The sequence below is a fragment of the Mesocricetus auratus genome, unplaced genomic scaffold (genome assembly GCF_017639785.1).
Source record: "Mesocricetus auratus isolate SY011 unplaced genomic scaffold, BCM_Maur_2.0 Super-Scaffold_100676, whole genome shotgun sequence".
Classification (NCBI taxonomy): domain Eukaryota; kingdom Metazoa; phylum Chordata; class Mammalia; order Rodentia; family Cricetidae; genus Mesocricetus; species Mesocricetus auratus.
Genome location: NW_024429266.1, coordinates 90831360 through 90843433, shown reverse-complemented (window position 1 = coordinate 90843433; position 12074 = coordinate 90831360). Strand labels below are relative to the sequence as shown.

General features: G+C 46.2%; 1 protein-coding gene across 5 annotated transcripts in view; it reads right to left on the bottom strand.

Annotated features, from left to right (window-relative positions):
• The window catches only part of Foxn2 (forkhead box N2), a 42359-nt gene extending 30672 nt beyond the window's left edge, over positions 1–11687 (bottom strand). Inside the window, exon 1 of one of the 5 annotated variants that reach the window (XM_005077279.4) lies at positions 11503–11687. The gene's annotated coding sequence lies outside the window, so the exon portion shown is untranslated. Of the gene's footprint in view, positions 1–10150; positions 10320–10398; positions 10475–11267; positions 11373–11502 lie in introns of those variants that run through there. The other 4 variants (XM_021231321.2, XM_021231322.2, XM_021231320.2 and 1 more) reach the window with 4 other exon arrangements.
• Between the last annotated feature and the right edge of the window lie 387 nt (positions 11688–12074).

Here is a 12074-nt window from a genome sequence, read left to right as displayed (position 1 = left end):
AATTCAAGTATCAACTGACTTTCCTGTAGATAAATGTACACATGTGTATGTACTACGAGAGAGAATAAAGAACACTTATAGATGCTCATTAATAACAGTTATCATTTAAAAATCTTTACTAAAACTCCGGGCGTTGGTGGCGCACGCCTTTAATCCCAGTACTTGGGAGGCAGAGGCAGGAGGATCTCTATGAGTTCAAGTTCCAGGACAGCCTCCAAAGCCACAGAGAAACCCTGTCTCAGGAAAAAACCAAACAAACAAACCCAAAAGCCTCAGGAGCTTTGTGACAACCTTACTAGAGGCAACTATTACTGGGCTCTGCCTTCCAGGTGGAGACACACAGGGCAATTAAGCAGTGTGGAACTGAAGTGCTACCACAGAGCCTGTGCTCCACTCCGTTTTAGGGGCCGTCCTGCCTTCACTACTCTGCCAGTGCAAAAGGCTGGGAAAGGTGCATGCTGTCATCAACATAACCAACTCAGTATCTACATCCTTAGGATAATGCTCCTCTCTTCCTGAAGTAAATTCAAAGTATATATTACACTTCTCTGTAAGGTTGTGACTGCAACTTTTAACACCTGGGTTGTTCACTTTCCCTACCATCTTCAACGCTCCAGCCTAACAGTTGGGCATTATGGCACATACCTGTAATCCAGCACTCAAGTAGAGGCAGGAGGATTAGTAGTTCAAGACCAGCCTGAGCAACATGAGACATGGTTCCGGGGAGATAGCTCAATTGGTAAGAGTGATCACTCTTGATGCAAACATGATGGCCTGAGTTCAAATCCCTAGCTTTCTTGTAAAGAAAGGCTGGTATGGACACACACACCTACAATCCCAGAACTGTAAGGGGCAAGAGAATCAACAGGGTTCTCTGGCTACCAGCTTAGTTCCAGGATGATTCACAATAATACGGACGAAATGATAGAACAAGATACCCAACGCCCTCCTTTGGCCTTTGGATGTAGAGCCCAGTACACACATGTGTACGTCACAGCAGCTAACGATGACAACTCCTCCTTATAATCCCTACCTCAACTTCTATGACAGATCTCTTCCATTCTCCTACAAGTTGTTAGTGTAAGTAGTTCAAAAGAAACAACGGACACTGGGTTGTTTTATAAAAAAGTTAAGCTCTATGACTACAAGGTACTTAATTCAGATAAAGTCAGACAAATTGCTAACCAGAGAAAGAAAACGGAAAACAATAGACTCAACATCCCGAAGCACATTCCTCAAGAGTAACCTGCCTTAACTTGCTGTCAAACCAGATGAGACGCACAAAGGGAAAGGCATACCCAGATTATGTCACTTTATCTTTTATTCCGGCTAAACTAAGGTGATATATTAATCAAACTGTGAAACAAAAGTCAAGGCTGAAACAGTCTCTACATTTACTGAGCAATTTGCCGTCCAAGTACAGGACATTATGCTTGGCACTGCTCCCCATTCTGCTTTGTGATGGCACATGCTAAATTTCTCTTCTCCTTTAAGAGGAATTCTGGTCAAGGTTTCTTGTCGACTCAAGTGCTCTACCACAGCACTGCACTGCACTACTAAGTAACACTTAGAAAATCATATGGGGGGGGCAGCCGGGCAGGCAGGCAGACAGGTAGACGACTGATTGGAACATATTTTCAAATAGAACTGGGTTCTCCCAAGATGGCTCAGGGGGTAAGGGCACTTTTCCCCAAGCCACATGGTTTGAGTTAGTAGATCCCTTTACCTCCTGAGGAAAGCCAAACCCTACTCCCCACATTCCCTCTGTAACCATGAATCTATGCTCACCCTTTTCCATTGTGGTGCTGGGGATGGAGTACAGAGACTGTTTTATGCTACAATTGCTTTCATGCAACTCATTCCTAATCTACAGCAAGCATCTGCCATGTTAGGTAATGTGTACACAATTTAACCTCTATGTTCTTCTGAACAGAAGAACTCTCCATTGGGTTAGAAAGGCAATCCCATGGTTAAGAGCACATGCTGCTCTTAGGAGTGGCTCCCAGCATCCACATCAAGTAGCTCACCAACACCTACGACTCCAGCTTCCTCTTCTGGCTTCTGCAGGTACCCACAGACATGTGCACACACACAAAAAATAATTTGTTCTCTGTGTGACAACCCTGGCTGTCCTGGAACTCATCTTGTATACCAGGTTGTTCTCAACTTCTCTACCTCTGCCTCTGAATTCTGGGATTAAAGGTGTGTGTCACCATTGCCAGGCAAGAATTTTTTTCTTTTTAAATTACATTTCTCAACCTGGCAGTGATGGTTCATACCTTTAATCCTAGGACTCGGGAGGCAGAGGCAGGCAGATCACTGAGCTCAAAAGCCAGCCTGGTCTACAGAGAGTTCCAAGACAGCCAGAGTTACACAAAGAGAAGATCAAAAAATTATCCATTAGTTTTCTGATCATTTAATTTACATTTTTAAGCTACTATTTATCCTTAAGGATCTATCTCATTTTAAATTATGTGTCTGTGTATGAGTTATGTGTATGTGTGCTGGGATCCATGTAGGCCACAAGTATCACACCCTTGGATGCTGGAGTTACAGATAGTTGTGGGCCACCTGAGGTCGATGCTGGGAATCAAACTTTGGTCCTTTGCAAGAGCAGTAAGTGGTCTTAATGACTGAGTTATCTCAGCCCCTAGTCATTTTAAGATAGGGTCTCAATGTGCTGCTCTGGCTAGCCTCCACCTGTTGGACTTAAGTGATCTTCCTGCCTCAGCATCTCAAATATTAAGAGGATGTCCAAGCATGTACAAATCAAATAATCTCCAAATAAATAAAATCCAACAAGTTCCTCAAACACTACCCCATCTATATTGAGCTATTTAAATATAATTATTTCTGTGTAAGTTTAGAATGTGCCAAGCTCTATACCATGAGGGTTAGCTACTGAATAGCTAGGGCAGCAGGGCAGTAATGGTGCACACCTTTAACCCCAGCACTCAGGAGGCAGGCAGAGTTTGGAGCCACCATGAGCTACAGGACAGCAGGACAGACAAACAGAAAAAGAACTAGGGCAGTCAAGAGAACATCTGAAACAAGAAATAATCCTAGAGTCACTCTCCAAAGAACCCTTTACTAGATTCTCAAATGCTCTCTCCACTAAGAAACAGAAAAGTAATCAATTTGGGGCTTTTTAAAATATATATAATTACTGCAAAAAAAATTAAGCGGTAATAATTTTAGGGAAAAAGGATTCACTAAGATTTTGGGATAAAATGATGTGATCATTCCAAAAGTTAAATGATCCCAGAGAACTATCACAAGATAGCACCCAGTGCAGAAAATTTCTGACTCTTCAGTCATCACATAGAGGCAGCAACTGAGGCTGGGAGTGTGTCTCATGTTAGAATCACACCATGTGCAAGGCAATACCTGAAAAACACAAGTATAAGGTCAGCCCTTCCCTGCATGGCTACTTCAAGGCCAGCCTGGGCTACATGACACCTCCCCTCAAAAAATACAGAACCTGGGAGGGAGAAGTGTGTGTGGACAGGCAGACAAGACATCAGGCTATAAATCACTGTAGGCAAGATACAATGCATTCATTTTTATGCTCTATCAAAAACTGTAACATAGAGTGAGCAAACATTAAAAAATTATAAGCAGAATGTCGTGCTAGTTAAATGGACAGTGAGATCTGGAGTCAAGCAAACGCACCAGCCACCAACTCACCCACACTGCCTGACAGATAGTTGCACAGACCTGAATCCCAGGGAGCAGCGCCCATTATTCGCACAGGAACAAGAGAAGGGCAGTATTCCAGCCAGAACAGGCATGTAAAAAAGTTTCTGTAGCAAGCACTCTTTACTGCTCCTGCTTGCAACAGATCGATATGTAAGCATTTCATTCTGACAAATAACCCATTTTCTTGGAAGACTTCAGATTGTAATACAAAGAAACCATGGATTTTTACTATGACAGATTTGTGTTCAAATACCCAGCACTACATTTACTTAATCTCTCATTATTTGTTTCTTACATATGCAAAAATACAATGCTCTCTGCAGGGTTGTTGCTAAGAATTATATATTTATGTGTCTAGTAGCATAACACCATACCAGGACACAGCAGACAACTAATACGAGGTAGAAATCCTTGCTATGATTATTAATAAATGTCCAACCAGCATAAAGGAGCATTTAGACTGGAGAGAGATAGTCAGTAGTTAAGAGCTTATACTTCTCTTCCAGATGACACAAGTTCAATTCCCATGTTAGGTGGCTCATTCAGACCCAGACTATTCATTCACATTCTGATTTAATGTGTGTGCGTGTCAGGGTTGGGAGATATCATTCAAGTGAACGTTTTAAGATGAAACAAAGCCACACTACAGTAAAATCTTAATTTAAAAGAAACCTCTTCCATTTTTATTTATTCTTTTAAAATAAACCACAAAGGTATGTTTTTATCGGTTTCCTAAATTCCTTACCTCTAAGGTTATGTATGAAATTCAAAATAACCATATTAGACACCCATGGTAACACACACCTTTACTCTTAGTACCTAGGAGGTAAAGGTAGAATTCCAGGCCAGAGAGAGTTACAGTAAGACCCTGTCTCAAAAGCAAAACAACAAAAATCTGGACAGTCAGGGCTATGCAGAGAAAGCCTGTCTCAGGGACGGGGTGGGGTAAATCTCTTTTAGCACTGTACCACAGCAAAATCCAAGACTAAATTCAACTCAATGAATCCACTGAAAGGTTCAGACATTACGCTGGCCTGCCCTGTTATCCTGGCAGGATGCACTCAGGCAGCACTCTGGCCAGCCCAGAGTTCTGTGAGAACCACGCAGGTGCAAAGGACCCCTTTAACTTAAGGGCTGGCCCCTGCCTGCTCTCTTTTACTCTTGTCTTACTCTCATCCTCTCTCCCTCTCCCTCTCTCTCTCTTTCAGCTCTGCATGGGTTAGTTATCCCTCACACACCCCCCACTCCCCACCCCTTCCCTGTCCACCAATAAAACTCCACATGGGATCGTTGACTAACAATTTGTAACTCGTTACTGGGTAAACCTAGACATTTTAACAACATCCACAGCTTGAAGAAAGAACTTCCAAGCTGGTTGTGATGCTACACCCCTGTGATCCCAACACTCAGAAGGCCGAAGGACAAGAACCAATAGTTTGAGACCAGAGCTAAACAGTAAATTTGAGGCCAGTTTGGTCACAGCTAGATCTTGCCCTAAGAAATCAAGAGGGCCGGCAAGACAGCTCATCGTGTTAAAGCACCTGCCTGCCACAGCCCGGTAACCTGAGTTTGAGTATTGAAAACCCACTCCCACCGGTTGTCCTCTGCCCTCCATCTAACCCTGGTACCCTGAGTTTGAGTACTGAAAACCACTCCCACAGGTTGTCCTCTGACCTCCGTCTACACATGTGCTCCTGTCCTTTCCAAAGTGATTTCCTAGACTTGTATTTTCACACATCGTTTAGAAGTGCTTCTCAAACAAACCAAACAGGCTTCTGGGGACAAAAAGAACCCAATGCATAATACCAGGAAATATCTACCAGGAAGGCAAGAGGTGCTGGAGAGATGGTTCAGTGGTTAAAAGTGTCTGCTACTCTTGCAGAGAAGAGCAGGCTTCGATTACCAGCAACCACATTGGGCACCTCACAACTACTTCTAACTCCAGGTCCAGGTGATCTGACACCCTCTTCTGGCCTCCCCAGGCACTTGTACACAAGTGCTGTGCACACATACGATCAGACACAGACATGGAGACACACACACACACATACACAATAAAATCTTATACAATTTCAAAAGGCACGAGACTATACCTTCTTTAACACCTGAAAACTCTAATCTAGCATGGTAGCACATACACCTGTAATCTTAGCATACAGAGGCAGGAGGATCAGGAGCCCAAGGCCAATCTCAGCCACACAAAAAGGATCTCCAGGAGTTCCAGGCCAGCCTGATCTACATATCAAATTCCAGCCAGAGCTACACAGGGACACCTTGTCTCAAAACATCAACAAAAGATGCAGAGACAGTCGGGTCACTCCAATTTCAAAGCCAGCCAGAACCACACAGTGAGAGCCTTTTCAAAACTACAAACACATACAACAAAGCTGTGAAACAGGATAGTTTCTGCTAACCTATCAGCAATGTAACTACTTGGGAAGAATCGCAAGCCCTGCTGATAGCAAAAGGGCAGCTATTTTTATGGCACAGTAGTTTACAAACGGCCACTTAAAGAGCTTTATTTAGACTTTTACAGCTTCGGTAACTTTGTATTTATAAACGCTAATGAAATCAGAACACACAGTAAGGCAGCAGATCCTACTTTCTGAAGTAATCAGGACTATTCCTGGGGCAGAACAATGTCTTTCTTGCTCAAAACCCTAAATTCAGTAGGTTTAATTTTTAAGCTTTAAAAGAAAATTAGGTTGAAGGAATTAAAAAATAAATCAATCAAAATTGGATCAATGCCTGTGACCATGAGCTGTACTTAATACTTTTCTTCCAAAGTAGATCTGGTATGGAGAAGTGTATAAGATATATATATATATATATATATATATATATATATATATATCTCTGGCAAGACAGATTCACAACGGTGAAGGTTATCTGTTGTATGGTATGTCGGCATGTACCCTTAATATACCTGAAGACACTTTATCTTTTACCTTCCTCCCTAGACCTACAAGCCAGGTCTCATCATGAGAAAGACACCGGGTAAATCTCAACTGAGGGACATTTTATAAAATTTCTGATTAGACCTGGAAGCTCTCATGTCATCAATGTCTGAAAAACTGTAGTTTTGGGATAAAAGGGGACATCAGAGAAAAATTAGAGAAATCTGAATGACAGTTTAACAGTCATATAGGAATCCTGCTTCTTTAATTATGACACTGCACCAGAGTAAGGAAGACACACAATCAGGGAAACTGGGTGAGGTTTCTGCATGTTTTCTGCACATATTATTCTATGAAAATAAATAAATAAATTAAGAAGGTCAGGCGTTGGTGGGGCCCGCCTTTAATCCCAGCACTTGGGAGGCAGAGAGACAGACAGGTGGATCTCTGTGAGTTCCAGGACAGGCTCCAAAGCTACAGAGAAACTGTCTCGGAAAAACCGAACAAAACAAAAACCACCAAAAAACTATTCTAAAACAAAGTCTGTTTGAATAAAAACTAAAGAGGATGAATGTTCTTTTGGCCTCTGTTCTAGTGGAGCTGAAGGTATCTGTGAAGTAGTACCATAGGAGTTTACAAGTCTTGAGACAGTACTCATTACAGACCTCCATGTCACCAGTGCAAAGCCCATTACAGTCCTCAACACTTCACCCACCACTAGCTGCCACCTCTGCATTACCCGCACCCTACCGTCATCCTACAGGTCATGTCCACCCTGACATCTACCTCCTGCTCCTCTACTTTGAGCTCTCTGTCAATAAACACCCTCCCTAACTTGACTGTTACTTTTTCCTTCAATAATGCTCTTCCCAGCTCCTCCCATTTCCTCTGAGCGCTGCACCACACTGCAGTGAAATGAACCTTCTCAGGAGGGTTTCATAACCTTCTGCAGGAAATTCACAAGTGGTTCTTTTCCCACCTTTACTTATAAGACAGACAGATCTATTTATCTTCACATCTCACACCCAAATCCTACTTTTTCTTCATTCAAACTGGGCAGAGAGTAGAGATCTAAAATAAGGCCCGAATAAGTGGTCAAAGCATATACTCTAACTAGGGTGGTAAAATACAAAGGAATTCCTCTTGTTCAATACTATACGCTGCTCCTATAACACAGGCTGGCACATGGCTAAGTGCTTGGTATTTATTTATTCTGTTTAGTCACGAGGCAGTAGAGAATGCCACCACCTATGGAATTACATGCTCTCATGGAAGGAGAAGAAACTACAGTTGAAAGTAAAGGTGAGCCTAAAAGTCTGTGATTGCACTGAGCAATCAGTGTTTCAACAAGGCCCAAAGCTCCAATGTCCAAGTATATTTCCAACAGATAAACAGGTGTTGTCAACACAGGCACAGCATAAACTGCAGTGCTGAGGTGTAAAGAACTAACCGTTTCTACAGCATAGTGGAAGACTAAGATGGAAAAAGACTGGAACCAAAGTGTGAAAGAAAAGACTCATGGTTGATTTTTAAAAGGGGTGTGGCCATTTGGGTGGCATTATCTACAGGAAGATTATGGAGATGAAGTTCCCCTTTAAAAAGACACAGCCTTCCTTCTCCAGGAAGCCTCTCCTACCCACCCAAGCCTTCTACAGTTCCCTCTCCACTCACCTCTCACAGCTTGTACCTTTACACCCAGTTTAGCTCCTACATTGTCTCAGCTGTCAACTTCTCTCTTGTGTTCAATTTCAACCCAAGAAAAAGATTAGATCTATATCTTTTTCTTCCCTACATCAGTAAAGTCCTGAGCTCTCAAAGCTATTTTTGGAAGACCTTTGCATTTACATAAAACCCAGTTATTAAATTACACAATCTAAAAGCAACAACAAAACAGACATTAGAAAAAAATTCGTAGGCAGAGGCAGGAGGATCTTTGTGAGTTCGAAACCAGCCTGGTCTACAAAGTGAGTTCCAGGACAGCCTCCAAAGCCACAGAGAAACCCTGTCTTGAAAAACAAAAAACAAGCATGCAAAAATTCTTGCTGGATGTGGTGGCACATGCCTTTAATCCCAGCACTCTGGAGGCAGAGACAGAACTCTGAGTTAGACACTGAGAAACCAAAACGGACAAACCTAAAACCATTCTTGGGTTAAAAAAAAAAAGTATGTGAATTTGGGTATGTATAGAGGTGAGGTTGGATTTGGGGGGTTTCTTGTATGAAATTCTTAAAGAATAAAAATATTATTTCAAAAATAACTATTCTTTTTAATTGCCAAAACAAACAGCAACAAAACACATACAAGCCAAGTGTGGTAGTGTACACCTGTAATAGCAGCTCTGGGGAGACAGAGGCAGGTGGACTGGGAGTTTAAAGTCATCCTCATCCACACACCAGGCTTGAGGCTAGCCTGGGCTATATAAGATCCTGTCTCAAACAATCAAAACAAAACCACAGGCAGCCATCCTTGGTGGTGCCCACTATTAATCCCAGCATTCAAGACACAGAGGCAGATGGATCTCTGCAAGTGGAGTGTCAGCCTGATCTACATAGCAAGTTCCAGGGCAGCCAGAGCCACATACTGAGACCATGTCTCAGAACAACACAAAAGATGCAGAAGCAGGAGGGTCACTCCAAATTCAAAGCCACACCGGACCATATAGTCAAGTCTTTTCAAAACACACGCACACAGATCACTTCCAGTTTGAGAAATACTTTTAAGTTTCAGTTTGTTATTAGATCGCATTACAAATGACATAAGTTCTATCTTGCAGCATATGTTTTTGGTCTTCTGGCTTTACATCTCTTTAGTTCATTTACTTTTCTTTCTCAAACTAAGCACTGCTCTCAGAGGCCAGCACACATTCAGTTTTCAATTCTATTTTTTCTACAGTAGCAAGCCCTACAGAACCTCTTCAATACCTTCATTAACTTCACTTTGTACAAACATTACAGGATAATCGAAATTCCAGTATGCGGAGTTGTAATGATTTCCCCCCACAATCCTGCACAAATCTAAGGTGTTTCCTTCCTATGGCTCAGCAATCAAGTAAAACTAAGTATAAAAGAAAGGTATTACAGAAGCAAATCAAACTGTCAAAGCAATCCAAAACTGACTCATTGGTATCTAGAAATGTAGACATTCTAAAGTTTTACTCTCCAAAAGTTTTTTATCTTTACTTTCCCTTTCACCTTTATTCATTCTAAAAGGCAATTTTCCACTCAAGATGAATTATTTTCCTACTAACTGACATCTCAAATCTGACTGTATACAAAGCAGACTGGTATTTACCCCTAAAAAGGTATTCCATCGCTAATCTCTGTGTAAAAAGAAGAAAAATGAGTCTTTTCACGAACTCAAAACACCGGAATGTGATCATTTCACGTTCATTAGAATCTCCAGCTAATGGTTCTGAAATTCAAACAACTTGAGAGTCAGGTAATTCCATAAAGGCACCGCTCTACCAACTCCCCATCACTCTTTGATGATACCTAACTAACATTTTAAGACGAATCATCTGAGCTGCAGAGAACGGCAGAAATGTTAATACACACCTTACCAGAGAAAACGCAAGCAAAGCCCCTAGACGATTCAGGTGAAACTCCTAGACTCGATCGGTTCGGCTTTTTCCACTACCCCGTGTCAGAGAGAAGTCTGCCTGTAGCAGAACCCAAGACTAAACCATTAAAAGCCCCGGCTACCTGAGAAGCCTCCCGTCCTCTGGCCGCTAGAGCACTCTATTGCATTCAGCCGGCCACGTGGCTGTCACAATCAGAAGACAGGAGAAAGAGCACCAACTAACCTGGAAATAATTAACCGCTCTCATCGGAGTTTCGAGTAGGGGGAAGAAAAAAAAAAGTCTGTCATTTCTCCGCACCTGGGACTCCCCGCGCCCCACCCCGCCCCACCTATTAGATGAAAAGGAAGGTTTTAAAGTAGAAACGAAGTGCAAGCGGAGTGCGGCTCCCCAAGGAAACAGCACCCCAAGTCGCGTGAGGTGCAGTGGCGACAGTGGCTTTTTTTTTTTTGCAAGAGGGTAGCCGGGGGCGGAGTTTGGAGTGAAGAGCGAGCACCTCGCACATGGACTACCTCCCCCCCCCACTCCCACCCGGCGCGGGGCTGCAGGCCGCCGGCCGCTGCGCAAGGGCCAGCTCCCAAGCTCAAGGCGGTCGACCACCGCGGACCCCTCCCGGCGGGGCCGACGACCCGAGGGCAGGGGCAGACAGAAGCAGCCTCGGCCCCGGAGGAGAAGGCGAACAGGAAGTGTCCATATTGCAACGCTCCAGCAAGCAGTCCGAGTCCCAACCCAGCCGGTGGCCCGCTCCCCTCGGGGGGCGCCGGCCGGAGGAGCGGCGAGCAGCGGGGCCGGGGTCGGCCACCACCCCACATCCAGGCCCCGCGCCCGAAGTTCCCGCGGGTCGCGCGCGGCGCCTCCGGGGCACTACTTCTCCGGGCCCAGCCGTCCCGCCCCGCTCGCCCGGGGCCGGACCCGACCGGACCCGGACTCCACGCCACGCGCGTCCCGCTCGGATCGGAGCCCGAACGGCGACGTGGCGCGGGCTCCCCGGGCGCTTAAGAGCAACTCTCCGGTCGCAGGTTCCAGCCGAGCTCGCCCCGGGCCGTGCCCACCGAGGCTCGGGCCGCGCGACGCCCCCTCGGGACGGTCATTACCTCGGGAGAAACTCCTAACTCCTCACGGGGGCCGTGCTCGCCTCTCAGTTCCACACCCCCGGGGAACCCACGCTCCGCCCGAGCCGCGCGCCGGGAAGCCAGGCAGTTCTTCACGGGACAAAAAAAAAATTTAAAAAAATGTCCCGCCGCGTCACGGGACAGCCGCCTCCCTGCGCCGCCGGCCCCACGCGCTGCCTCCCTCCGCGCCCGCGCCGCTCGGCCCCGGGGAACTCACCGTCAGCTCCAGCCGCCGCGAAGGGGAGGCGAGGGCCGGGCCCGGAGCCGGGCCACACACAATATGGCAGAGCACCGCAGCTGCTCCCGCGGCTCCCAGCAGCCGCCTCCGGGACACCCAGCCGCGAGCAGGCAGCGGCAGCTGCGGTGGCGGCCGCCGCAGCACCACATCCCCCTCCCGCTCGCCCGCTTCCTCCCTCCTCCTCCTCCTCCTCCTCCCCGCCCCGCTGCCATGGCAACGCGGCGCCAAGGCGCTGGGCCCCGCCCCCTCCTTCCGCCCCGCCTCCCGCGGCTCGCCCAGGCCTCCCTCCCGCCGGCTCGCAGGGCGGCGGCCGCTCCCTCCGGGCTGTCCCGGAGGCGGGTGGGGGAAGGTGGCGTCCGGAAGGGCGGGGCGGGCTCGGAAGGCCGGGTGTGGGGGGGGGAACGCCGAGGGCCTCGGAGCCCAGCCGAGCAGGCGGGAAAATGAAAAGCCCTCGCCTGTCCCCGGAAGGACCTATGGGAGGGCGGCGGAGGCGCGGCGCGGCTGCTGAGTGGACGAGCTGGCGCGGGACGAGCCGGAGTGTCCTCCCGCGA